Below are 27,235 nucleotides of genomic sequence, written 5' to 3'. Positions count from 1 at the left end.
CACCTGAAGTTTCATTGTGAATGGAAGAAGACAACCACCCCAGATGGATTTTGTTATGAACTAATATAAACGTAATTAATAAAGCTTGACAACCTTGCTAGAAAAGCAGACTCGTAATCCTGCACTTTTGATTGGCCCGTGAATAACGAGCTGGGATTGGTCCTTACGGAGCAATCTGATTGGCTATTAGCGGAACGTCTCTCATTGGGTACAATTTAAACGTTTTAACGTAAGTCATTGGTTAATGGGACAGCAGCCAGCCCTATAAAAGAGCTGCTGCTGCCCAGGGTTTTTGCTCTGTTCCTGATCGTTAATAAAGAGTTGAAGTTCACCGTTCAATGCCTCGTCTCCGTTCCTTGCGCCCATGCCCAGAATATAACAGATTTGTACTTTCTTTCTCTCAAAAGTATTCCATAGCTGGGGTCTCCTGCTAGAACTTCAAAGCAATTATTTCATGGCAAGAAAGCTGCAAAGTGATGGCCATTCCGGTTTGCTTAGTAGAAAGTCTTATGAATCTCAAACACGAAAAGAGATGTAATTATTTCAATAATAATAATAATAAGTCCAACTTTTAATAGTTTAATTCTAAGTTAATGATACGTTCGTAAAATATTGAGCTCGAAATGCTACACGTGTCTGTAAAGAGATACCTCACGTCTAAAGTGAGCAAAAGATTACAACCTTATTTCAAATATTCTACCCAATCTTTTGTTCTAAAAATCCAGCTCGTTCATTTAAAGTCTTCTTAGGTACCCTCAAGAATCCCAGAAACTTGGCAGAACTACTGCTGAATGACAGGACTGTTCTGCCAAGAGCCATCTCAAGATTGAACCCTGCTCTCAATCTGAGAATCTATATCAACTGCAAAGCAACATTCAAGGCTACATTTTCCAGCTGTCTCTCCTTCCTGCCAGGGTAGCATTGTCCTGTGTGATCACAGGTCTGATTCCAGATGAAAGGCACATGTATAGGTCTTTCCTTCAACATCTGGAATTCATTCTGAGTTGGGAGGGCGCAACCAGACAGAATTTCATTATCATCTTGCTCCTTGTTTCATTGTTGGCTGTTCCAGACACCAGGGTTTAGGTGTTTAGGTAGCTCTAGTTTGGCGGCTTTTAGTGGGACTGATGTGATTATCTGATGCTGTAAATTCTGACATATTGTATGTGTGACTATTGGGTTGAGAGGGAAAGAAGAAATAGATAGAGAAGAAACATTCTGAAATAATTAATTTCTATGATTGAGAATTCTGATTAACCTTTTATTGCTACTCTGCAGAAACAAACTGTCTGCTTTCATTAACACATGCTTTAAGTTGTTGATATGGAATTAAATTTGGCCTTCAGTATGTTATGGAGTAAATTGGCAAGCAATACTTTCTGAACCTGGTTTGTGTATTTTTTCCCCTCCTCCTCCTTCCATCACTCCAGTAAACAATGTGAAATAATTATACCAGTTCCACACACGTTACCTTAAATTGCTCCCAAGGTTCAGATATGTACCTTGAGAACAGCTGCAAGGTATCTGTTAGATGAAGATTGAATGAGATGTTGTTGCAGAAAGAAAAAGTGGGGGAAGACTGTAAAAAACAGTTAAAGGAATGTTGGAATTAATCTCAATAAAGGCATGTAAGTAAGGATAGTTTGGTATATAAGAAAAGTTTTTGTAAGAGGATATTTTAATACAACGGAATGGTGAATTTAAAAAGAAAAGCCAACAGAAAATACAAATGATTCTGCATAAGATTTAAAAAAGGCAAAATTTCTTTATGAATGACAGTATTCACCAAATTAAACTTTTATAGAGGCACTTATCTATGTTATCAATGAGACAGACAGAAATAAAGATGAACTGTGTAAAACAAAGACATTTTGAATTTGCAAATAAATTGGGGAGATAGTTGGCATACAAGATATGTTAATTTAGTACTGTGCATACTAAGTAAAGGTAAATGTAATAATTTCCTCTGTTGAGTTGCTTCCAACTCTAGAGGGTGGTACTTTTCTCCGTTTCTTAGCTGAGGAACACAGCATTGTCTGAAGATGCTTCCGTGGTCATCTGGGTGGCATGACTATATGCCAGGGCACATGGAATCTTGTTACCTTCCCACCGAAGTGGTACCTTCTTATCTACTTGCATTTGCATGCTTTCGAACTTCTAGGTTATCAGGAGATGGGGCAAGAACGAGAGTTCACCCCATCACATGATGTTGGGTCTTGAATTGCCAACCTTCTGGTTAACAAGCCCAGCATCTGAACTGGTAGGTCACCATGTCCCCTCTGCATGCTAAGAGAAGCCTCCAAATTTAGTTTTGCACTGGCTCCCCAAATTCTTTAATCTAGTACTTTTTGATTGTCATGGGATTGGTTCATCTTTGAAGTCTGCAGACCACGTCATCTTTCAGAATAGTTTTGGAAAAGACAAGCTACTTCCAAGATGGCCAAATTGCTACTTCCTTTAAATATATATAGTAACTAGTCAAACAAAATCCTCACCTTACAGTAGGTCAGGTATTCCCAACATGGAAGAGATCGTGTTGCAACTTCCTATGATGTAGTTTTTAAGAATGAAGCCCCTTGTAGAAAAAGAGATAATAATCTCAGAAAAAACTCCACCAATGTGTTTAAATATATCTAGATTTCTAAGCAGACTAAGTTAGTTTCCTGGCCAGTTAAACCTTGAAGTTTTGTTTGGTTCCAAATTATTGTATTTCTTCTTTAAAAATAACTGTTCTTTCTAAATAAATTTGCTAATTGTTCTGATCTAAAAACATGAACAATGAATAATCCCACATAAAGTATTCTATGCATTGATAATAGTTTGATTTGATTACAGATTTGTGTCATGATAACACTGAAGGATCAGTGGTTTTTTTTTTTAATAGTTAAAATATATCCTGTATAAGTATATGTAGTCTACATTCGGATGGGGGATTTCCTCTTTTAGAAATAAAGATCACATTTAAAATATTTCATTTATTATTTCCTTTTTAAAACCTTCTTCTTTTGGCTGCCCCAAAGGACTCCCTTCTACAAGTTCTCAAAAAGCAGGAACAGCTGTGGTGCCTTTATACCAGTTCTCCCCTCACCATTTCCTGCCGTCTCAGGAAGGGAAAAAGTCACAGGGGAATCAGACGGGTAAGGAATTCCTTGTGTGATGGAAGAAGTTATGTCCTGCTCTTTAAGCTGCCTTTCCTCCCTTAATCTTCTGGTATTTATCAAGAAGAGACCAGGGAGGACTTGCAAGTGGGAGTTAACTGTTCCTCCTCTGATGAATACCAGAAGTCTAAAAACAAAGCAGTCAGCAAGTATGTACCTTTCTTGGTTCATCCATGTAGAATTCTTTCTCCTTTCGGGGAAAGATAAAAATTCAGCCAGTGTTATAAGGCATTCCACCCATCCTTGCCTGTTAGGAGGACCACTTGGAGTCTAATGCTGTGATTCTGTGATTCGTTTTATGACTTTTTTGTTGCGGTTCTTAAGTGAATCGCTGCAGTTGTTAAGTTAGTAACATGGTTGTTAAGTGAATCTGGCTTCTGAATTTGAATTCTGTTAGGAGAATGCTGTGATTCTAGGAGAATACAGTAATAGCACTAGCAATAGCACTTAGACTTATATATCACTTTATAGTGCTTTACAGCACTCGCAAAGCGGTTCACAGAGTCAGCATATTGCCCCCAACAATTTGGGTCCTCATTTTACCCACCTTGTAAGGATGGAAGGTTGAGTCAACCTGGAGCCTGGTGGGATTTGATCTGCCAAATTGCAGTAGGAGTAGCTTGCAGTACTGCACTCTAACCACTGCGCCACCGAGGCTCCTCAACTTAAGTAATCCTCAATTTACAATCACAATTGAGCCCCAAAGTTCTGTTGCTAAGTGAGACAGTTGTTAAATGAGTTTTGCCCCATTTTTTTGACTTTTCTGGTCATAGTTCTTAAATGAATCGCTGCAGTTATTAAGTCAATAACCTGGTTGTTAAATGAATCTGGCTTCCCCATTGACTTTGCTTGTCAGAAGGTCGCAAAAGGGGATCACGTGACCCTGGGACACTGCAACCATCATAAATATGAACCATTTGTAAAACATCCGAATTTTGATCATGTGACCAAGGGAATGCTACAACCGTTGTAAAATGTGATAAAACGGTCATAAGTCCCCCTTTTCAGTGCCGTTGTAACTTCGAACTAAACAAACTGTTGTCAGTAGAGGACTACCAATACAGTAACTCTGGAAAGCAGACTTAAATGCTAAACCAGCCTCCCCATCTCTCCCTTAATGGACTCTCAATGGGCTGACACAGAATTAATCCCATAGCAGAGATTAAGCACCTGTACCATAAATCAAAAACAACCATTCCTCTCCACTGACTTACAAAGGAAACATTGAACAGGAACACCAGTGGCAATAACGGGCAATGAATGGCTGGTGGACAGCTGGGATGAGGCCAGCGGCAAGGCGAATGTCCAAATAGCACAACAGCATAATGCCAAAGGTCAAGCATTTGCTGTTACGAAAGGGCCCACGTCAGTCATATGATCTATGTGTGTCACTGATGTTCTGAAATAAACTCACTGATTTTGTTAATGTCTTTTTATGGTTAAATAATGCCAAATTCAGCCTTTCCATATACCCATCTTCCCCTGCAAACCTTCATACACACAAATTCCGTGGCTCTGGGAGGCATAGTAACAATAAAATAAAATAAAATTTAGAAGTTTAATGCTGAACTGCAAAAGTTTGCCCACTCTTATCTTTAATGTCTGAATGGGATAGAAAGAAGAAGAGGTCTAGATATATTTATATCCATCCATTGAATGCTTAATTAAAATAATGCTGTTCATTTATCTTACTATGTTTTTAAGAACTATTTAATGCCAGGTGCAGGATGACAGCAATGTTTTAATATTTTTTTCAAAATTCCATATTCCACAGCTAAAATACCTCTGCCAACAATTCCTCAGCAATGACAATGACCTCCATATATATTCATACAGATGCACTTCAGCATTTTATCCCATAAAGAGGAACTAGCTGACAATACTTTTGAAGATGCCAGCAAAGACACACTGTTAATAATATTGTGGGATGCTAAACAGTTCTTCCAGCTATTGTGGATATAAATTCTGAGCCAAGTAAGTATAAATCAGATTGAACAGAGGTTTAGCACAACCTCTAGGCAGAAGATGTTGGCTTGACAAATATATTACAACTAATACACTGAGTAAATAGAGATTTAATAGAACTGACTAGGAAGTTTGGTTTATTGACTGACATCTTTTGGTTCCAATAATCCCGGACTTTACATCTGACAGCAACCACAAATTCCTATTATAGAATTAAGATGCATTCATTTTTTTTCAGATTTTGGACAAAGCAAGCAAATTTCTGTGAAATGCCTTCAGGCAGCCTGGAGATTACATTCCAAAAAGAATGCTGCTGTTTTAAGAAAGGATATATCACCATTTTGATTTACCTTCTTTCTGACAAGTGGTGTGCGGATGTGTAAAAATCCAGCCATCTCTATTGTTCCTGTTAGTAGTATTGCAGTTTGACAAGTATTTTTTAGAGATGTTTAAAATCTCCATAAATTTGTACCCTACCTTTAAAAGTGTGTGAAGCATCTGTAAATGTTTCTCCCCAATTTATATAACAGGTAAGGTAAATAGTTTTAATAACAATTTTTAATAATGCGTATTACATTGCTTTCATTCATAAACACAAATGAGCCAGACATGGGCTTATATCACAGAAAAGTTTCCCATGCAGGTAGTCCTTGACTTACAACCATTCATTTAATGCCTGTTTGAAGTTACAACAGCACTGAAAAAAGTGACGTGCAACCATTTTCCAGACTTATAACTAGTCACACGATCCAAATTCAGACGTTTGGCAACTGATTGCAGTGTCCTGGGGTCATACTATCCCCCTTTACAATCTTCTGACAAGAAAAGTCAGTGGGGAAGCCAGGTTAAGTGTTACTAACACTGTGATTCACTTAACAACTGTGGCTAGAAAGGTTGTAAAATGGGGTAAAACTCATTGAACAACTTTCTTGCTGAGCAACATAAATTTTGGTCTCAATTGTGGTCGTAAGTCGAGGACTACCTGTAAAATGATATTTTTGTTTTCTTGTTATTAATTACCACTCAGTTATGCAGTTGGAAAATGAATACCAGCTGGACTTTGATTCTAGTGTGCCACTTTCAAATTCCTTTTGGTTTATTAGATCTTCTGGCAAAAAGCATTTATACTTCTATTCCTATAGGAAAGATTTCTTGCAGTTAGGACCCAGATGCTTACAGCCTTGCAACTCCAGATGTTTTTTGTTGCTCTTGTGGACAGTTTAAACAAAACACAAAGACTGGAATGGGGTAGCTAAAGCGAGGTATTGTTGGACTATATACAGTATAACATGTTTTGAAATATCTCTATGAACATCAGCATGCTACTAAATGCTTTATTCACAGTTATGGTTTTCTGTTCAAAATCTTCAGGGAAAATTTAGCTTCCAGGGGATGCCCATTTCAACTGGCAGCATAACTTTGATTTTTAAAATCATTTTTAAAATGATTTTCTGCTTCTGAAAACAGAAGCAGTATTTTCTAGGATATCTCTCCCTCTTCCATTAATTCTTTTAATGAGATTGGTACACTACTTTTACTGGTGTCAAACTCAGCTCCGGCTGAGTTCAACTCTACTAGTCTTCAGTTCTTTGAATATATTTTTCTCTAGCATTGGAGCTCTGTCTTGAAAAATATGCATTGATAAAAAGTCTTTTGGACCAGATGCAAGCTGTGAAAAAATACACAGGTGAAGTATTTTTTTTTCTTTGCTCATTGCTATTTTTTAATTACACTTAATTACACTTCAGCTACAATTAACACTTCAGTGCAAGAGCTACTGTGTTCCTAAGGCATTATATATCACGCACACTAATGCAAAAAGATGTAATTCTGGGGAAAGTAAAGATTTGAAAGATCATGTATGTTTTACCTTAAAGACATCTCATTGTTTGTTTCAGTCGAGTATAAGCATGCATACATCTGAAGTTCTAAAAAGGAGCAAGTTTGAAAACAGAAAATGTCTGTCTGTATTATCTACGGATGTACGCACCATTACAAATTAAGTGAATAAAAACACACTCCTGCTTTAAAAAAATATGAATGTCTATCAATAGCTTTAAATATCTGTTAAGGAAGAATGGGAGCTTACTTTTGGCTAATAATGAGCTACATTCACTAAATAAAACACCGCTTACTAGTTCTACCAGTGGAAAACAGAGGTTTTAAGAGTGGAATATGGACACTGGATAAGGAGTCATTCTTTCTCTTAGCTGAGTGAAGAAAGGATAGTTAGTAGTTAGTAAAAAGTGGGCTGTTCACATAGTGAACACTTGACAAAGAGAATTGCTCTGCTTTTTTTATGGGGATCTGGTATTATAATCCCTTTTGACTGAAGTGACAAGTAGGTGTACTTATCTTTAGTGGCCTAAAAATCACTGCCAAGATCAGATTTTCTAAATTCCGTTTGCATTGGGCTTCTAAGCTACAAAAATCCAGATGACCAGATGCAGCAAAGCAATGAAGAAAATGCTAACTGTTTGTTGCCATCTAGTGGCTGTCCATATTTTTAGAGCCCAGATATGGTAGTCCTACAATGTTCCAAAGGTACTTTTCCAAAAGGGACTTTCTTGGTTTTTTTCTTGAAAACATTTCACTTGTCATCCAAGAAGCTTCTGCAGGCTCTTCAGAACTGAAGAAACTTCTTGGATGAGAAGTGAAACTTTTAAGTGAAAAAGAACCAAGGAAGTCCACTTGCTTTTTAGAAAGCACCTTTGGGTCAACAGTGACCTGGATGATTGAAAATCTCCATAGACATTTAATCCTACAATGTTTATATATGTCCTTAGTTTTGAAATGCTTGTGTCCTGTATTCATAGTGGCTTAACTTTAAACCAGAATAAGAAAATCCAGTCTGCACTGAAACATTTTGGCAATGATTTGAAAGGTATTCAGCCTGGACAATGACAATAAGTTAACATATCTTCCCACTGGACAATTCTCTACTGCTGTAGCTACTGTCTCTCGCAATCCTAACCATTGCCCTTTGACTGTATACTGAATTAAGAATGAGAAAGGTCAATAGTCTATGAACTTTTATGTACATCTAGATCTACATTTCTCAACTTTGGTAATGTTGTGTGGTGTTCAACTCCCAGAATTCCTTAGTCAGAGACACTGGTGGGATTCAATTTTTTTTTTTTTACTACCGGTTCTGTGGGTGTGGCTTGGTGGGCGTGGTAGGTGGAAGGATCCTGTAAAATCTCCAGTCAGAAGTGGTATTTGCTGGTTCTCTGAACTACTCAAAATTTCCGCTACTGGTTCTCCAGGACTGGTCAGAACCTGCTTGTTATGAACTAATAAAAACTATTTAATAAAAACTTGTCAACCTTACGAGAAAAGCAGGCTCGTAATCCTGCACCTTTGATTGGCCCATGAATAGCGAGCAGGGATTGGTCCTTACGGAGCAGCCTGATTGGCTATTAGTTGAACATCTCTCATTGGGTACAATTTAAACGTTGGAACGCAATTCACTGGTTAACGGGTCAGCAGCCAGCTCTATAAAAGAGCTGCTGCTGCCCAGGGTTTTTGCTCTGTTCTTATTCATTAATAAAGAGTTGAAGTTCACTAGTTCTCTGCCTCGTCTCCGTTCCTTGTGCCCATGCTCAGTATATAACACTGCTGAATACCACCTCTGGCCAGAGTGCTTGCTGGGGAATTCTGGGAGTTGGAATTTATGCTTGTGAAAGCTGGCTGGGTGACTTTGAGCCAGTCAGTTTCTTTCAGCCCAACTAACCTTGTAGGGTTGTTATTGTGTGGAAAATAGAAAGAGAAAGAATATTAAATATATTTACTGCCTTTAGATATTTATTATTTATTTTAAAAAAAATTTAAAGGCAGTTTTTTTTTTTTAAAAAAAAAATCTAAGTACACAATATTAAAAAAACTTTTTAAAAGTTGCCAAGGTTAATAATCTAGATTTTTGGAAGTGATAGTATATTTCGGAGTAGTTACTGGTTTTATATGTGGCTGGTCACTTGTTGATGAAGTAGTTGGATAAATATTTTTATTTTCTCACATCTTGTATACATACAAGAAAGGTCTGCTACTTAGATCCCTAAGTTGCCTCAGGTTTTTTAAAAAATATAATATTGAATTAAGCTTGAATTAATTAATTGAATTATACTCTCACTTATCATAATTTCCCTTAGAGTCTCCCAGAAAGAATCTGTCAGGCAATATGATCAACCCACAAAATACTCCGGGTATGTGCAAGAGTGTACTTTTTTTTTTTTTTTTTAATGACAAACATAGTCATATTCTTCTAAGCACCTGCCCAGACCAAAAAAAAACAACAACACCCTAGCATCATTTAATTAGCTTCCTGATGATAGAAACTGGGATCTACTAATGCGCAATTTCTTTTACAGAAAGACAGTTGCTTCTTCAACAGCTGCCTTGATCACAGGCTTCTAATAACTGGAGATCGAAAGAAAGATTAGAAGAGCAGTACAAAAATGATAATAAAAATGCATCCGTGGTTTTTTTTTTCATAGATTCAGATACCTGGGGGAGAGTCTATTTTGAAGTGAGTGATATGTTGTTCCTTTCCTGAACTTAAGTCAGTAATAAAAAATGCGGGCAAGCAGATGGCTGGGGAAATTATGCAAAGCCCAGTATCTTGATCAAGGAACAGCAGAGCTGTCTTTGTTAAGAATCTGAATGTCTGAGCAGAGGCGTCCTCTCCGGAATGAGAGAAAGAATGCTTTGAGAAAGCAGACCCCAAAATACATATAATTTATCACCTAAGTGGAGGGAGGAGTAACTTTCAACAAGCAGATGTAAAATGTCCGCCTTGGGACCATAACCAGTTTTGTTTTCTACAGAGTGGAAAACTCCACTCGCTGGAAGAAAAGAAAAGAGATGTAAAAAGGCAGCCATGTCCTAGGAATGTGGAGTATATTGTTTTACAATCTTCCGTACTGGCAATGTCAGATGTGATCTGCATGTTCAGAAATGAACTTTATAGATTAATCTGTGCATGGACACCAAGGGGCCATTTCATTTTTGTCTTTTCGTTTTTCAGACCTCTGAATGTGCAAAGAAAGATTAAAACAAAACAAAAAAGCAAAACGAACCACCTTCTCTTATCCTATGTTAATAAAATCTGGAGCCTGAGGGGAAAAATGCCAGAAAGATGATGTCCACCTCTATATTACTAAAACTTTTGTGACTGTAACCTTTACCCGGGTGCATCGCAGATGAAACTTTTTGAACTAAGATATCTCAAATGGGCTAACTTACAGAATCCAAAATTGGGGACCCGTGACTTCTGTGCAATTGAAATTCAGCAAACTTTAGAAAACATTTTATGACACAAAAATCATCATAAATCATTTTATGACCCAATACAAAATGTTGTAAAACGTTTCCCATCGTCTGCTCCTGTTGTTTGACCTTGCTAATCAGTTGAACATGGACTATTTTCAAGGCGGGTACATCGCTGACTAGCTCCCTGAACTTTTAAGAACTTTTAAAAATTAGAAGTGATGCCATGTTGAAGACATTGAGGAACATATTCTTGATACAATGCTCAGTGGGTTTTATCCAAAATTCTTTGTATTTAACGGACTCAAGGCTAACTTCACAGGTTTGGCTGAAATCTCTGAATTATTTCTTTTAAAAAAGTATTTTAAAACAATAAACTACCCACTTCAGTGACTGCTAACTTGTAAATTCTTTGGAAGTCAATCTTATTAAAGTATACTTAGGATTTCATTTTAAGTTTTGATACAAGAAACACTGCAGGTAACCCTCAACTTATAACCAGGGGTGGGATTCTACTGGTTTGGACCAGTTCTACTGCTTCACCCAAGAGGCTTCCCTGAGGCCCAGGAGGCAAAAAAAAAATGGGGAGGGGGGTTGCTGCAAAAAAAGAGAAGAAGCCATGCCTACCCAGTCACATGGCCATGCCCACCTAGGCACACCCACCTAGCCCTGCCCACAGAACTGGTTGTTAAAATTTTTTAACCCTATCCCTGCTTATAACCATTTGTTTAATGGCCATTCAAAGTTATAATAGTACTAAAAAGGTGATTTATGAATAGTCCTTGCACTTATGACCATTGCAGCATCCCCCCAGTCACATGATCAAACCTAGATGCTTGGCAACTGGCATGTATTTACAGTTGGAGCATCCCAGGATCCTGGGATGGTCATTAACCTTCTTAAGGAGATCCTGACAAACGAAGTCAATGGGAGAAGCCAAATTTGCTTAACAATTCACTTAACAACTATAGTGATTTGCTTAACAACCATGGCAAAGAGGTCATAAAATGGAGCATGACTCACTTAACAACTACCTTGCTTAGCAACAAAAACTTTGGGCTCAATTTTTGGAATATTATGAAGCATACCCTGAGAAGCAAATGGACCTGATGTTTTTAGATGCACAAAAAGCCTTTGACAATGTGAGTTGGCGATTTATTTTACTTCAATTGATACAAATGGGCTTTGGTAAAAAAAATTATTCAAGCCATTGAAATGATATATCATGAACAAACTGCAAAGGTGATGGTGAATGGAGAATTAACAGAATCTATAGATATAAGAAAAGGGACAAGGCAAGGCTGTCCTTTGTCACCTCTGCTGTTTGTGTTAACGTTGGAAGTGTTGAATAGGAACATCAGAGAAGAAAAAGAGATAAAAGGAATGAAAATTAAAAAGGAGGAATATAAATTGCAAGCTTTTACAGATGACCTGGTATTTATACTAGAAGATCCACTGGAAACAGCACCTAAATTAATAGAAAAAATAGAAGAATATGGAAAAGTAGCAGTTCTGAAAATAAATAAAGATAAAACAAAGATATTTACAAAGAATATGTTAGCAAGACAAAAGAAAGAGTTGGAAGAAATTTTAAAAATACAGGTCACAAACAAGGTTAAGTATTTAGGGATATATATTACATCAAGATGTAACACACTGAAGGAGGACAATTATGTTAAACTCAAACAGCAGATTGCGACAGACTTGATAAAATGGGAACAACTATCATTGATTGGGAGAATATTTACAATTAAGATGAATGTATTGCCTAGAGTTTTATATCTATTCCAGACAATTCCTATCCGATTAGTTTTTTGAAGATTTAAATAGAATTGTGTTGAAATATATTTGGCAGGGTAAAAAAGCAAGAATAAAATTAAAACTGATACAAGATGCAAGAATAAGAGGAGGGTTTGCCTTGCCCAACTGGGAGTTTGATGCAGATAAAGGAATGGATAACACTAAGAAACAGTAGACTATTGACTTTAGAAGGGCATGACTTACTGTTGGGATCACATGCTTTCCTCTGGTATAAGGGTACTAAATCACAGGGGTATTTTAGAAGACATTATATTCAAGAGGCATTGTTTTTGAATTGGGAGAAGATAAAAAGACAATACTACTTAAAAATTCCACTATGGACATCAACTATTGAAGCTTTTTCTTATCCAATAATATATAAAAAGGAACAAACAGATATGGTGAGATGTTGAATGAAAAGGGTGAACTTAAATCTATGCAAGCGTTGGAAGAACAAAGTGTAAAAATGAACTGGTTTTCATACTTGCAAATGCAATCTAGGTTTTATAAAGATTCTAAAGCAGAAGGTATTTATGACAAGTTGACTGATTTAGATAAAATTTTTATGGGTACTGATGAAAAGGTAATTAAAAAACTTTATGGACATTTATTAGAATTTAAACTGGAGGAGGAACAAGTTAAAGAAATGATGATTGCTTGGGGGGAAAATTTTGGATATGGGATTGATTTAGAAAAATGACAAAAATTATGGTCTCAAAATTATAAAATGACAATGTCAACTGCATATAAAGAAAATTTGTATAAGATGTTTTACAGGTGGCATCTACCCCCGACGAGACTTGCGAGAATGTTCAAGAATAAATTGCATAAATGTTGTAAATGTCATCAGATACCCGGCTCATATTACCATATGTGGTGGACATGTTCGAACGCAAAGAAATATTGGACTAAAATCCACACATGGTTGGAAAAAATGATAAAACAACATATAGACTTTAAACCAGAGATCTTTTCGTTGGGAATCATACCAGAAACATACAACAAAGAGCTGAAATATTTAATTGTAAATGTTTTAACAGTGGCCAGAATTGTACCATGTTTCTCCAACAATACGCCCCCTCCCAATAGGAAGACCCAGCATGTTTTCTAGGCATAAAATGAAATTAAGCCCCTACCCCCAAATTTAGGCCTAGTTTAAAACATGCAAAATTGGGGGGGAAAGGAGGGGGGGAACTTGCCATTAGGAGTGCTCCGTGGGCAGCTACGCCTCACCATTAGCTGCTCCTAACACCATGGTGAAGCATGGAGGGCTCCCTTACCCCTCCCTTACCCGGGTCAGTAGGCGGGCGGCATGGGTGTGGATGTCCGGCAGCATTTCAGCTGCTTCTCAGGCCTCCATAGCTTCCATCGTTCCCACCGGAGCTGGCGCCTCTCTTGCCAGCACCGTCTCCAACAAAAGCATCTGAATCGCTCCCACTTTTCCCCCATCCCTTTAACAATAGGAAAAAAACACATTTTGAGGTACCTGGGAGCGCCGCGCGCTGCGTTTTGGTTTAATCCCAAGCGGCTGGGTGGGCGTGAGAAGAGCCGAGTGAGCGTCTCTGCTGCTGCTACCCTTGGTCTCCAGACTCGGGCTCTGCAAGTTTGCAAAAGTCCCGGTGTGCAGCCCATTCTTGCATTCCAAGTGCCCAGGCCGAGCTGCAGCAGTCCCTCTCTCGCCAGCGCCATCTCCAATAACAGCGGCAGCAGTGGCGGGAACCGTGCAAGCGTTTCAGCCACTTCTCGAGTGGGGGAGCCGCCTCCATAACTTCCACGGTTCCCGCCGCTGCTGCCACTGTTATTGGAGACGGCGCTGGCGAGAGAGGGGCAGCTGCAGCTCGGCCCGGGTGCTTGGAATGCAGGAATGGGCTGCACACCGGGACTTTTGCAAACTTGCAGAGCCCGAGGCTGGAGCACCAAGGGTAGCAGCAGCAGAGACGCTCACTTGGCTCTTCTCACGCCCACCCAGCCTCTCGGGATTAAACCAAAACGCAGCGCACGGCGCTCCCAGGTACCTCAAAATCTTTTTTTTCCTGTTGTTACGAGGACGGGGGAAAAGCGGGAGCGAGTCAGACGCTGTTGTTGGAGACGACGCTGGTGCGCTCGGGGGGGGGGGGAGAAATTAATTCACCCCTGAAAAGACGTCCTAGCCGTTTTTTGGGGGCTCAAAAAAAAAAAAAGGCCCAGCCTTATTTTGTGAGAAACACAGTATTTGCGAAGAATTGGAAAAATGATAACATACCTATGCAGGAGGAAGTTATTAAAAAAATTATGGACTGTGCTGAAATGAGTAAATTGACATTTGAAATTAGAGAACAAGGAGATAAGCAATTTTATATGATATGGAATTTGTTTTATCAATGGTTGGATAAAAAGGCATGGTAAGGTAATAGAATAGATAATTTTGTTATAGAAGCTTAATAGATTGATATAAAACACAATGTAGGCATATATAGCCATTGGATGAAAGCATAATACAATTTTTTGGGATATCTCGTATAAAGTGATGGAATAAATAGTTTAGTCATGGATGATTAACAATTGATAAATATATAAGCATATGTTAGTTTGACAATGTGAGATTGATACAAACTGCGAGCAATGACTAAGAAAGGATTGCACAAAAGATTTGAAACCAGCTGACACACTGTATGTATATAAAATGGAAGATGGTTTTATGTTTTTATGTATTGTTTGTATATGTTTGTCTTAAAAAATAAAAACTTTTTTATATATATAAAAAAACTTTGGGCTCAATTGTGGTTGTAAATTGAGGTCCACCTGTATTGTTAATAACTTAAGTGTTTATTAGAACGCATACATTGATATGTATGAGTTATGGCAACCTGGGAGCAAACTTTGTCTTATTCTGTACATTCCCTGCTCTGTTCGACAGGACACGTCACAAAGAAAGCTGTCCAGATGATGTCTGGGTCCTGAAACTTTACATCCAAATTCAGGCTTGTGTCTGTGGAACTTGATACTGAATTGGAGCAAAGCCTGCCAGGTTGTCTCTGGAAATAAAGAGAAATATTTTTAAGTCTCCAAGTTAAGAAATTTGGCAGCCTTGGCTTTACAAAATATTCATATAAACAATGACTAGGAGAGAAGTATTAATGTCCTGTGGTGGCTGCTTGCACTGTCACTCAGAATCAAGAATAATAGAACTTTGTGGAATAACATAAAACAGCTGATATGAAGCATGAACAAAAGGCCATGTTAGGTATGATCATTTGGTTATCCAACAAACATCATGCAGATCTTTTCTGCAAGTACCAAAGGTAGGTGTTGCTCCATTTCCAGAGTCTCTGGTATAATATGTTCAGTTTATTTTAAATAAGAATTAGGAATTAAAAAAAGCATTAGTCATAGCCCTTAGTGTATCCAAACTGTCTTTGTATGTTTCTTTAGTTACTATAAATATAAGATTCCCCTCGCCACACACAGAGCACTTCATCCGAAATAAAAATGCCATGGACAAATAATCCCATCCTAAATACAACTTCTGTTTCATTTTTTTCAAAGCTATTATATTTATGCCAAATATTCTTTTATTTACTTTTCTCCCTCTTAAACAAATAATGGTATTGAGGGAAATATTGTTCCCCCAAAATGTCTTTTCACCTTATTCTTTGAGATAGCCATTGCTTTCATGTGTTTCCTACGTTACCCTAAAATTAATCTCAGCCAATGAAGTTTCAAGTACACAGTATGCAATCACACTATTGTGTGTCAAAGCTGGCTACTACTACTGATGTCATGAAAACCAGTTTAAGCCCAAGAACAATGGTTCATAAACAGTGAACATCACTGTGAATATTTTTGAAGAGGGAAGTTCAATAATATGAAAAGTATTTTTAAAAATGTAATTTGTCACACGTTTGGACCAGATTCTGCAGTTGATTGTCACCAATCATCACTTAAACCAGCCTTTTCAATAGGGTTTAGTGATGGAAAGTCGTGTCTCTGCAATCATTTCTGCACGCATATTCATTTCTTATTTACAATTAAATTGTGCTCTGATTTCCAATTACATATTTTTTTAGAATGAGGCTTTATGATAGCATCTTAATTTTACATGTAACAACAATTCCATATTCCATTTAGAATTTCATGTGCTCCATATATTATTTTCTCCTTAAACACTGATCAGTGCATATTTTGTTAATCCATATTCTTACTCTGTAGCACATTGTTTAATTCCTAAAATCCTTTTCCTGCAATGGCTGATCTTATAGATATGACCAACAAGTCACAATGATCTAAGGGGAGAGAATAACCTTGTGTTTCCAACCACCCATGCCTTTTCCATTTATATAAATATAAAAAACACAAAATATTGTTTGTTTCCTCCAAACTATGTTTGAAAATGCAGTGTACAAACCAATGTAATTTCATGACTTTTTCTGGTTGGCAGCCAATGTAAATACTTATACTAGGAGAACAAGCCAACTTCCTGCCATTTAGGCTTTTTTGTTTCTCTGAGTGCAACTTGTTACCACCGCCTGCCTCTGACAGCCTATTAACCCCTGTTTGCAGCAAGGAAAAACAGATGTGGGTTTCTTAAGCAAATTATTGATTATTTTGCCACATGTCATTTTTGCAGCTAAGTGTTTCCAGCTTTTCTGAACATTCCTCGGCAACAAGATCACATTTTCCTTCAACCTGTTGATTAGCATACATTTTATCTGCTTGGAAAGTACAGCTTGAGTTTGTTAAGCAACACGCAGAGACGTACTGGATTGTAGCCCAGCCAACTTGAAAGAGTGAGGAAGCTTTGGCAACCCGACGGGTGTGTCTCTGAAGTCAAGTAGAAAGTCATTTCATCACCTTTGTTTTAGAGAATCTTCAGCTGGTTTCATTCCTTTCTCGTGTTCGGGTGATTGCCTATACATTATAGTTGCCAAAGGAAGGGGAGCTATTGTAAATGGCCATGTTTACAGTAAAGGTCATTTCAAAGGCTACAAAGGTACATCAAGAGACTCAGAGCTACCATTTTGTGAGGCATCTGCATCTCTGGTCCATTTTGGGATGGAACTTCTGAAAGAGGTGGGATAAGTCTTATAGTGGATGTTTATCAGCAGTTTACCTGAGAAACAAGGCAATAAGAAAGTGGGTTAGAATAAATAGAATGGAATAGAACAGAACAGAATAGAATACCTTTATTGTAATTGCATTCCACGAATACAATGAAATTTGAAAGCTACTCCAGCACAGTGCCCAAACACCACATCACAATCATACTACAGAGTATATAATAATAATAATAATAATAATAATAATAATAATAATAATAATAATAATAATAATAATAATAATAATACTAAATCACAAATGCACTGTTTGATTCAAGACGATTATTGCCTTGGAAAAGAAACTGATTCTCAATCTATTAGTCCTCATTTTATTTTTAGGTTAGGTTCAAAGAATATTGGCCTGACTTCCAGTGTTTATTGAATCAATGTTTATTTATTTTTATTTAAACCTTACGCTCCACAGAATTTTAGGTAGCTCAGAACAGCAATATCAAATACTGAAATATCAATCATAAAAACAGAGTAGCAACACAGAAACATCGTGCCCTTTTAACATCCAGAGGTAAAACAAGTTGAATGCCTACTGATTTACTGTATATGTTCTACCTTAATATATTCAAAAGCCTACATACCTTTTTCGTTCTTTTTTCTTTTTAGTTCTAATTTTCTTATAAATTAGATTTAGGATTAAGCAAATGCTAGCAGTAGTAGCATTGCCTACCGTCCCTGTCCTATTGTTTCTCTTATTCTTCTTTTATTTTTCTTATATGTACCCATTTCATGTATTCACAACTATGTATACACTTATACTTATTATCTTGTAAACAATTGGCAAATCAAATAAATAAAATAAATAAATAAATAAATAAATTCATTTACTAGAGTGAACTATGTGTTATCCAGCTCTTACATGAAAAATTGTTAACTTTAAATATTTTCTTTCTCCACCTGCATAATTTTGTATACCTTTCTTCCATTTTCTTTACTTTCATTCTGGCTCTATAACATCATTCAATATAGGGAGACTTATGGGCATATGTTTTAATTTAACACAAGACTGAATATTCATTAGTCTCCTACAAGCTAACATTACTGGCGGAGAAGTGTAATCAAAAACACAAGAACTCTGGACCCGCTTGTGGTCTTGTTGGGCATTCCAGCATGTCTTTGTAGTGGCTCCTAATTCTCCACTATGATTCCATCCTCAATCTTCTGCTGCTTTAGTTAAATATTTCAGAAATTATGAATCAGAGGTAGTGTTTTAAATGGTTGCAGCTTGTGCCTAAATCTATCTATGGCTGAAGACCAAAGATTCAACGGGATAAAATTTTGCACTGGATAAGTTCACATATCACACAATGCAAGACTTTATTTTAATCATGAGTTAATTCACAAAACATTATATCTTGATGCAAATGTAACGCTGAGTAATAAGCTATTGTTTAGCAATCACAATGGCTGTGTTCATTTACTTATTATCCTAGGCCAAAATGAAACAAGCCACATTGTAGCTGAGCATCCCATGTGAATCTAGTTATTTCAGTACCAGACAGAAGAGTTTTATAAGGCATTTATTAAGGTTTATATCCTGTTCCAATGGAAAAAACAATTCCGTTAAAGAAAAGAGGCCTAAATGACAGGCAGCAGATCCAACTTCCATGTGGAATGCTAAATTCCTCAGGGCTACTAGATCTGAGTTGCAAAAAAATCTTTTCTTTGTCAGCTGAATAACAATAATTCCATAGACAGAAACTGTTATGTCTGATTTTCATATTGGTTTCAACGTTTACACAAATAGTTCTTAGTTTCTAGGTAGCATTCTTTTGCTTATATATGTTTTCCTTAAAATGTTTCCATGTATTCATTTAGAATTTTATATGAATATCTCATTTGGAAATTTTAGTTGGGAGAGGTGATTTCTAGCAACTATTTGTTTATTTCATAAGGAATTTAGATTTTTTATCCATAAATTACTAATATTTTTAGTGTTAGTATATTATATTGGAGAACAGATATTGTTTTGCCCATATCTAACCTTTGGAGTCCTTTTAAGAGTTAAGCTCTTCTAAGAATTCAGTTTGTCCTCAATTTTTATTGTTTATCATGGCATTTTAATGTGATTTTTGTAAATAGTTTGCATCCTATAATTAGGATGTTTGTTCTTGTAGTTCTTGTATTTTTTTTACTTTTTTTTTGCTGTCCTTGCTAATTTGGTATATTTTTGGATGTATACTTTTGTGAACTCCTTATCCTGTATCACAGAATTGCCTTCCTGAGCTATCTTTAATTCTGTAGCATCACTTGCTTTTCCTGATAGTGTCCCCTTGTTTTTGCTTTGTTGGACAGTGGGAGGATAAGACTGATAAAATTATCTTGGTGTAGAAATGAAGACATGTCTGTGTTGAAGATGTTGGAAATCCAGGCACATTGCTGGACCTTCACCCAAAGATTAAGCTCCAAGAACTTGGATATATTCCATACTCTTTTTTTTTATAGCCCCTTTATCCTTTCTCCATTTTTGCCTAGAAAACAGACCATCTGAGATCAAACACTGTGCAAAGCATATTGAAAAAACCATGCTGGCCTGGTTTATATGCATATACATCATATATGCCTAGTTTATACTGTATGCATATGCATCATGATCTCACACAATGTTGGGATATTGCGTTTTCTTTTTTGTAGAGTAGCCCTCTGAAATCCTGAACTTTAGTCCCCAGAACTAATAACAATAGATTTGTGTGTAGAGTGGCCCTTCAAGACAATTTAGAAATTATAGTTTTCCTAGAAAATGTGAGTATGAGTAGAAGCCTTTAGTGCTGGTGGTTACCCTCCAAATTTATGTAATTTCAAGAGCTCACAATGATGTATGAAAACTAACGGCTGTACAATTGTTTACTTCTACACTTCATCCCTTTGGACACAACATAAATGCTGTTTATGTGTCTCTGAAGGATATTTCTTAATAACAATGGCTAATTCAGTTTTCTGCATTAGACCCCTCCTTACTACAATTATTTCAAAAATGTTAAGTAGCACATATGTTTTCTAAATAAATAAGTAATATGTGATCTGATATGAATATCACACTGTGCTAAAGTATGGTCCATTATGTTTTAGCTTAGAAGGGTGGTGTTATGGCATTGTGCAACACGTGAATCCAAGTAACTCTACCTTATGCAGCAATAGTGTATAAGAAAAGCATGGTGTAATAGAATGTGGAAACCAATTCTTTGAGTGAAAAGCTAAGAGACCTGTTATATTTATGAATTTAGAATTATGAGGTCTATTTTCATGTGGATGAGACAACACAGAAAGAAAACATACTCAAATCACATAACCAACCTAACAGCCATAAAAAAAACATTATTTTCTATTACAATTTATTACGCAGTAATTTGTTTTCCCCAAGTAATCCTTTGGACAGTATGTAATGAAAATAATATTGCAGTAGAAAGCCTTTTTCTATACCCATGGCATTTAGAGACTATAACTCCCAGAATTCCTAGCCAGATGTAATAGAAAGAATGAATAACCTTAAGAAATAGGAAGAAGAACCACTATGAAGATGATGGTCAGATTTTTTAAAAAATCCAACTCTGGAGAAAACTATATTCTGAGTAAACATTTCAAAGACATCCCTCCTTCTTTCTTACAAAGATTAAAGGAAGGAAGAGTGAAGGGCATTTAGTCTTGTCAAAAATTCTAATACTTATATTTCTACAATAAGTAATATTGGTCTACATGGGTTACCTTGAAGAGCTGATGGGAAATAGCTGGCTTGGGAAAGTTGCTTAACAATTGAAATCAGACTATGCTGTTAGGTTAATGAATCGCTCTACTAATAGTTGAATGAATGGATGGAAACTATGCAATGGATGGAAACCATTCAAGGAGAGAACCAAACTAGGAGAAACTTCCTGACAGTTAGAACAATTAATCAGTGGAATGGCTTGCCTCTAGAGGGAGGCATCCAGTGTGGATGCTCCAACACTGGAAGTTTTAAAGATGAGATTGGACAACCATTTTTCAGAAATCCTGCCTGAGCAGGGGTTCTATTAGAAGACTTTCAAGGTCCCTTCCAACTCTATCATTCCATTCAAGTTACCAGATATGATGAAGTTCAGAACAAGTTTATCCTTTCTTTGTTGTATTTCTCCAGATTTTGCAATGCAACTCTCAACTAAGAAGAAAGAAAGCACAACAGGGGTGTCTAGGAATTGGGATGACTAAAAAGAAAACTGCAACTACAGCTACCCCAACCCTGTTTTATATGCGTTGCACATGCAACACATGTAAAAAGAGGCCATCAATTTATGCCAACCTGGGTTGTCCCTGAACTAGAATAAAACATATAACATTGCATAGTTTAGGACAAAAATATGCATAAAAGTTCAAAGGAACAATAAAAAAAAAGAAATGCCACACTGTGCATTTATGCTTTTTACAATATTGCAAAATAATACAGAAATAGGATATGTAGAAACGAATGCTTATTAAATTGAGACTGAATGGAAAGGATTTGATTTCTCTACTGAAATGGATATTTCATGTGTTTTGAGAAGCAAATGAAGTCATTGTAATTCTTATAGCTCCTGCTTAATGTACTTACTTTCCAGGAAGTGACATTAGAGAAATATGTCAGGGATTTCACTTAAACGCAACAAAGGAAAGCTTTGTTGCTAAGTCCTTCCAAAATTATTACTGGTTAAATTTGGTTCAGCTGATGATTCCAGGCAAAAAAAATAATTTTATTTAAATTAAGACCCAGTCTAAGACTCATAGTAGCAATAATCATTGTAATTAAACTGCTGCATTGGTTAACATGCAAAAGGCCTCACTGAACTATTCTTTGATGAGTTTAACTGTCACTTTGGAGAATACTGAGATTGAGCCAAAATTACTGTTTTTCCTATATCGCATACATATTATTTTCATCTGGGAACTTCTATCTATGGGTTTTTCAGCACCATTTGGAATCTATTTACATCAAATTAGCTCAAGTATATTTAGAATCTTGTACATTTTTACAGCTTATTGCTTTCAAATAAATATTTTTGTAATCTAAAATTAAATGTAGTCTCTCTGTAGTCCAAATTATGTGAAATGACTCAAGAGTCCCCCAAAATATGTTCCATAGCTACATCTACTTAAGCTTGATGTAGTGTCTCCTGTGATTGGAGTCCTGGGCACGCCAGCCTAAGTTCCCCACAGTTAGATCACAAGGAGATTCTGAATAGTCATTGACTGCCTTCCCAATCTCTACGAAGCATGGTTTCACTGAACAGGGTTGGATGAGTTCATACAACATACTAAACCATAAGGAAACCACCTTGACTGGATTCACTGAAGCAGTGCTTTACAGAACACAACTGCAGTTTTCATAAGTGTATGAAGACCAAGACAGAGTGAGAGGAAATCAATATTTTACAATGTTGGAAACAACTGTGTTGTCATTGATTAGCTTGTCATTGATTAACTCCTTCTCAATTTAGCACTATGGGATGATCCTATCCTTAGCAGATTGGGAAAGACCTGGACCTCAGCAAGAGCTTCAACAAAGGGGACTTCCGGTTTGTCGGCTTCGCGACGGCAGGGATTTGCGAGCTGCGCGATCCCTGCCGGTAGCCGCTTCTGGGGCTCCGACCCAGGCGGGTGCGAGCTAGGCTGCCCTGCAGGGCAGCTGAAGGTAGGGGGATCCGGAGAGGGGTTTGGGGGTGTTGCAGACCCCCTCCCCGGCCGGCAGAACCCCCTTTTCCCAGGACAGTGCAGCGGCGGTCTGTAATGGCCGCCACAAAGAAGCTGGCAGCCGGGTAAGAATGCGCAGGAGGAAGTGGAGAAAGTGCTTGAGAGGAGAAAGTTTTTCTTGGCTCCTAGGACTCTAAGACATATTTAATAAAATTCCTGAAAAGTATGACTTTCTGAATAATACCTGCCAGAAGAGGAAAAAAGCGGCTGTTTGAAGGTGCTGAAAGGATAGCTTTCCCTCTTTTTCTACGGAATAAATAACTGGATATTAAGAAACCTATTTTTTTTAGGTGAAAATTGGTTTTAAGTGATGAGTGGGAAGAGAGAGGATTAAAAAGAAAATATTTGTATGCTAAGATTTTGTTGGAGCAGATGTCTTAAGGATTTGAAGACTAGAATATATTGTAATAAGATTTTAAACAGATTTGGACTTTCTTTCTCTTTGATTGATATTACCCCAGAAGGAGAAAGTGAGAACTCTGCCTTGGTTTGGACTGACTGATAACTTTGGGACTGTTTTATTTTTTTTATTTTCTTTTGAATATTCTGGTTGTTGTAAGAAGAAAGAAGGGGAAAAGAAAAGAAAAGATTTATAATGGCTCTTTCTGTTGAGGAACTAAGAAAAGAATATGAACAAGCAAAAAAAAAATGGTAAAGATGGTGTGGAAGAAGCTTTCCTTTTTTTTAGAAATGGCGCTTACTAACTATCAACAAACATTACAACAGATGAAGACAGCAGAGGAACAAGAAAGAAAGGAAGGAGCCATTTTTAATGAATCTCAGAATTTGATCAAGAAAGAAGGAAGAGAGAAAGAAAAGAAAAGAAGAGAAAAGAAGAAAATTAAAGGACTTAAGGACTTAAGATCTAAAAAAACATTTAAGAAAGGGAAAAATAAGGTGCAAAACCAATATGATGATAGTAAACAAAAGGGAAAAGGAATACGACAGAGAAGGGAAGCCGGTAAGGCAGAGGCTAGAAGAAGGGGGGGTAGAAAGGTTTGTTGGGAGGAGAAAGAAAGGGAAAAGGTGGAGAAAAGCTACAATGTTTTGAAATTAAATGGAAAAAAGGAATTTTTTATGGATAATGGATAAAGTATAATTTTTTTTAAAAAAAAGATTTTGCAAGGTACATAAGATGAGATGGTAGTATTGTAATGGTTTGAGAGTTGATAAGAGATTAAAATGTTAAAATGTTTAAAAATGATTGGCTTTAAAATTTAATAATGGGGGAGGTTTAGAATACTGTTTTAATTAAAGAGTTTAATAAGATTATGGTATTGATGTTATTATAAAATTTTTATTATAGTATCTTTTTTTAATATTTGGATTTATTGTCTAATTATGTACTTAATTATGTTGGATGTATTAGTTAGATAGAATGTACCAAGCAAAATCGGATTGGGTATTGAATATTATTTTAAAGATTAATTTGATTACTTAGGGGGGAGATAGAAAGGCATCATACTCTGATTAATGATTTCAGGAGAAACTTATTTTCTTCTTTTTTATAAGGAATGAGACAAAGGGATGATAAAAATGGACAAAAGATACAAATATAATGATTCAAACTAAGATGATTAATTAAGATAGAATTAAGAAGGGTGAAATATGTGGAGAAGTTAATATAGAAGGCTTAGAATGGTAAATAAAATAAGTAATGATATGTAAGATGAGCATGAATATAATTGAAGTCCATGAAGAGAGAGACACCTGGGTCCAAGTTACTTTCCAAAAGATTTTTTTTATGTTTTGTGTGTTGTGTGTATATGTCTTTTTTGGGGGGAGAATTAGTAAAAACTTGTAGAAATATAGAATGAGAATAATGGTAACTAAGTCAGAAAGAAACAGATGAAATAATAATAATGATATTGAATAAGAGTAAAGAGAAGTAAAGAGAAATTGAATAAGAGGTTTTGGTATGTTATATGGAAATGGTTTAAAACAGAATCATAATTTATCTGACTTGTTAAATTTACAATGAAAAAAGGTTTAAACATGTAATGAATAATGATAATTTGTGTGTTTTAAAAATTAATAAAACTTGTTTTTTTTTAAAAAAAACAAAGTGTCTCAATGATATTCTCCTTATTTAAAAGTTAAAATGTGGATTAGATTATCTTATTAGTTGGAATCACAATTTCTTAAATGTCCAACAGTATTGTTAATGGCACCACTTCACCTTGAAGAGAAGCATTCAGTGAAATGCCACAGGACTTGGTCCTGGCCCTGGGCTATTCAATATTTTTTATCAATGAATGTGATGTGGAGTTTGGAGGACATATTTGTAAAGTCTGCAGAGAACACAAAATTGAAAATACTTTACTAATACTTCAAAGGAAAAATGTTAAAAAATTTAGACAAACTAAAATGGGATGAAATGAATAGGGTAGAATTAAACAAGGAGAAATTTAATGTTCTGTATTTTGGATAAGAAAAAGGAAAGGCACAAATATGAAATTAGGGTGGGGGGATAAATAATAATACATATGAAAAGGATCTGAGTATCCTTCTTAACTACAAATTAAACATCGGCCAACAGCATGATACAGCTGCTGAAAAGACAAACACTATTACTCACATTAACAGAAGCAGAGTCTTTATCTTAGGAAGTAATTGTTCTACTTTACTGTACTGTGGTCAGACCCCACTTTCAATGCTAAGACTAGTTCTAGGCACAGAGTTAAAAATGACAATGATAAATTGGAGCAAGTTCGGAGGAGGGCCACCAAGATGTGGGAGGTCTGGAACCCAATCCTGTGAGGGATTGTTAAAAGGATCTGGATGTGTTTAGCCTATAGAAAAAGACAACTGAGGGGAGTTATAAAAACAGACTTTAAATAACTGAAGAATTCTGACATAGAAGAAAGAATGAATTTATTTTTTATTGCCCCAGAAGACAGGGCCAAAACACATAGATAAATATTACGATGATGTTTATTCAGGTTAAATTCAGGAGGAACATCCTAATTGCACCGGGTGTGAACTAATGAAAAAGGACGCCACATGAAGTAGTGTGATCTTCTTTGCTGGAAGTTTTAAAACAGAGGCTACATGATCATCTGTCCCAGATGTTCTACATCAGGGCTGTCCAACCTTGGCCCCTTGAAGCCTGGCGGACTTCAACTCCCAGAATTCTTTGCTGGCTGGGGAATTCTGGGAGTTGAAGTCCGCCAGGCTTCAAGGGGCCAAGGTTGGACAGCCCTGTTCTACACGGAGCAGGAAATTGGACTAATAACCTCTAAGATATCTTTGAATTCTATCATTCTGTGATGTGCATAGAAACAATACCAGCATCTATAAAGAATAGCCATCACCAAGAAACAGGCTCAGGCCTACTTGTATACTCACTTTACACAATTTAAAATTAGGGTCTATAACGTTTTCCTAATGAAGGGCTACACTTGGCCTTTGAGTGCCATATTATGCCATGGTCCAAAAAGTAGTGGGCAAGACCTGGGCAATAACTTCTTCGAACTAATTTTATACTCATGTTAATTTAACTAAAGTTCAATACTTTTAATTAGATGATCATCTGGGCATGTGTTTAAGAATTTTCCTCTTTGGTCACATTAAAAAAAATTAGTTTCCCAAGGCCTTTGGAACCTCAGATTGAATATTTCTGCCAAAAATAATACTTGAACAGAGCCCTCATTGGTTATTATAATGACAAACTTATTGGACCAGTGACAAAATCAGTGGACCAGTGAAATGCTCTGAATATAATTTACTTGGACTTCAGTAAGGCATTTGACAAAGTAAACCACAACCTGATAAGATTAAAAAATGTAAGGTAGACAGCTTTAACATCAAATAGATTTGTAACTGGCTGAGAAATGCCCCTTAAGGTGTGGTCCTAAATGGAACTGCATCTACACAGATAGATTCCCCAATGCTCTGTCTGAGACCCAGTATTCTTCACTGTCTTCATCAATGATTTAGACAGGGGCGTAGACAAAATTTCAGCAAGGGGATTTAGTCAAAGGGAGATATATTTGCTGATGACACCAAAGCTGGCAGAAATAGCCAACACTCCAGAAGATAGGCTTAAGATATAGAAGGATTTTTTAATATAATAATTTTTTAAAATTTTAATATAAATAATACAAACTTGATACATATAAGTATAAAAAAAGGAAAAATACAAATATTACAGTGCACACTCAACCCCCCCTCCCCTGGAGACCTTTTTTCCCCCTTATAGAAGGATCATGACAGACTGGACTCCATCTAACAAAATGAAATTCAATGGTGAGAAAAGTAAGA

The 27,235-nt window shown here is 36.4% G+C and overlaps 1 long non-coding RNA gene across 4 annotated transcripts in view; it reads left to right on the top strand.

Annotated features, from left to right (window-relative positions):
• LOC148132484 (uncharacterized) overlaps positions 1–27,235 on the top strand; it is a 185,378-nt gene that overhangs the window by 119,391 nt on the left and 38,752 nt on the right. For 2 of the 4 annotated variants that reach the window (XR_015748070.1, XR_015748067.1), the window contains one exon: positions 10,147–10,866. The exons of 1 other annotated variant lie outside the window; for it this stretch is intronic. This is a non-coding gene — a long non-coding RNA (uncharacterized LOC148132484). Of the gene's footprint in view, positions 1–3,020; positions 3,138–4,932; positions 5,133–5,361; positions 5,654–9,490; positions 9,649–10,146; positions 10,867–27,235 lie in introns of those variants that run through there. One more of the 4 variants, XR_015748064.1, reaches the window with a different exon arrangement.

The sequence above is a fragment of the Notechis scutatus genome, chromosome 2 (genome assembly GCF_049901735.1).
Source record: "Notechis scutatus isolate UNSWTSFEM ecotype Mainland chromosome 2, rNotScu1.2, whole genome shotgun sequence".
NCBI classification, from domain to species: Eukaryota; Metazoa; Chordata; class Lepidosauria; order Squamata; family Elapidae; genus Notechis; species Notechis scutatus.
This window is presented reverse-complemented; position numbering and strand designations above follow the sequence as displayed.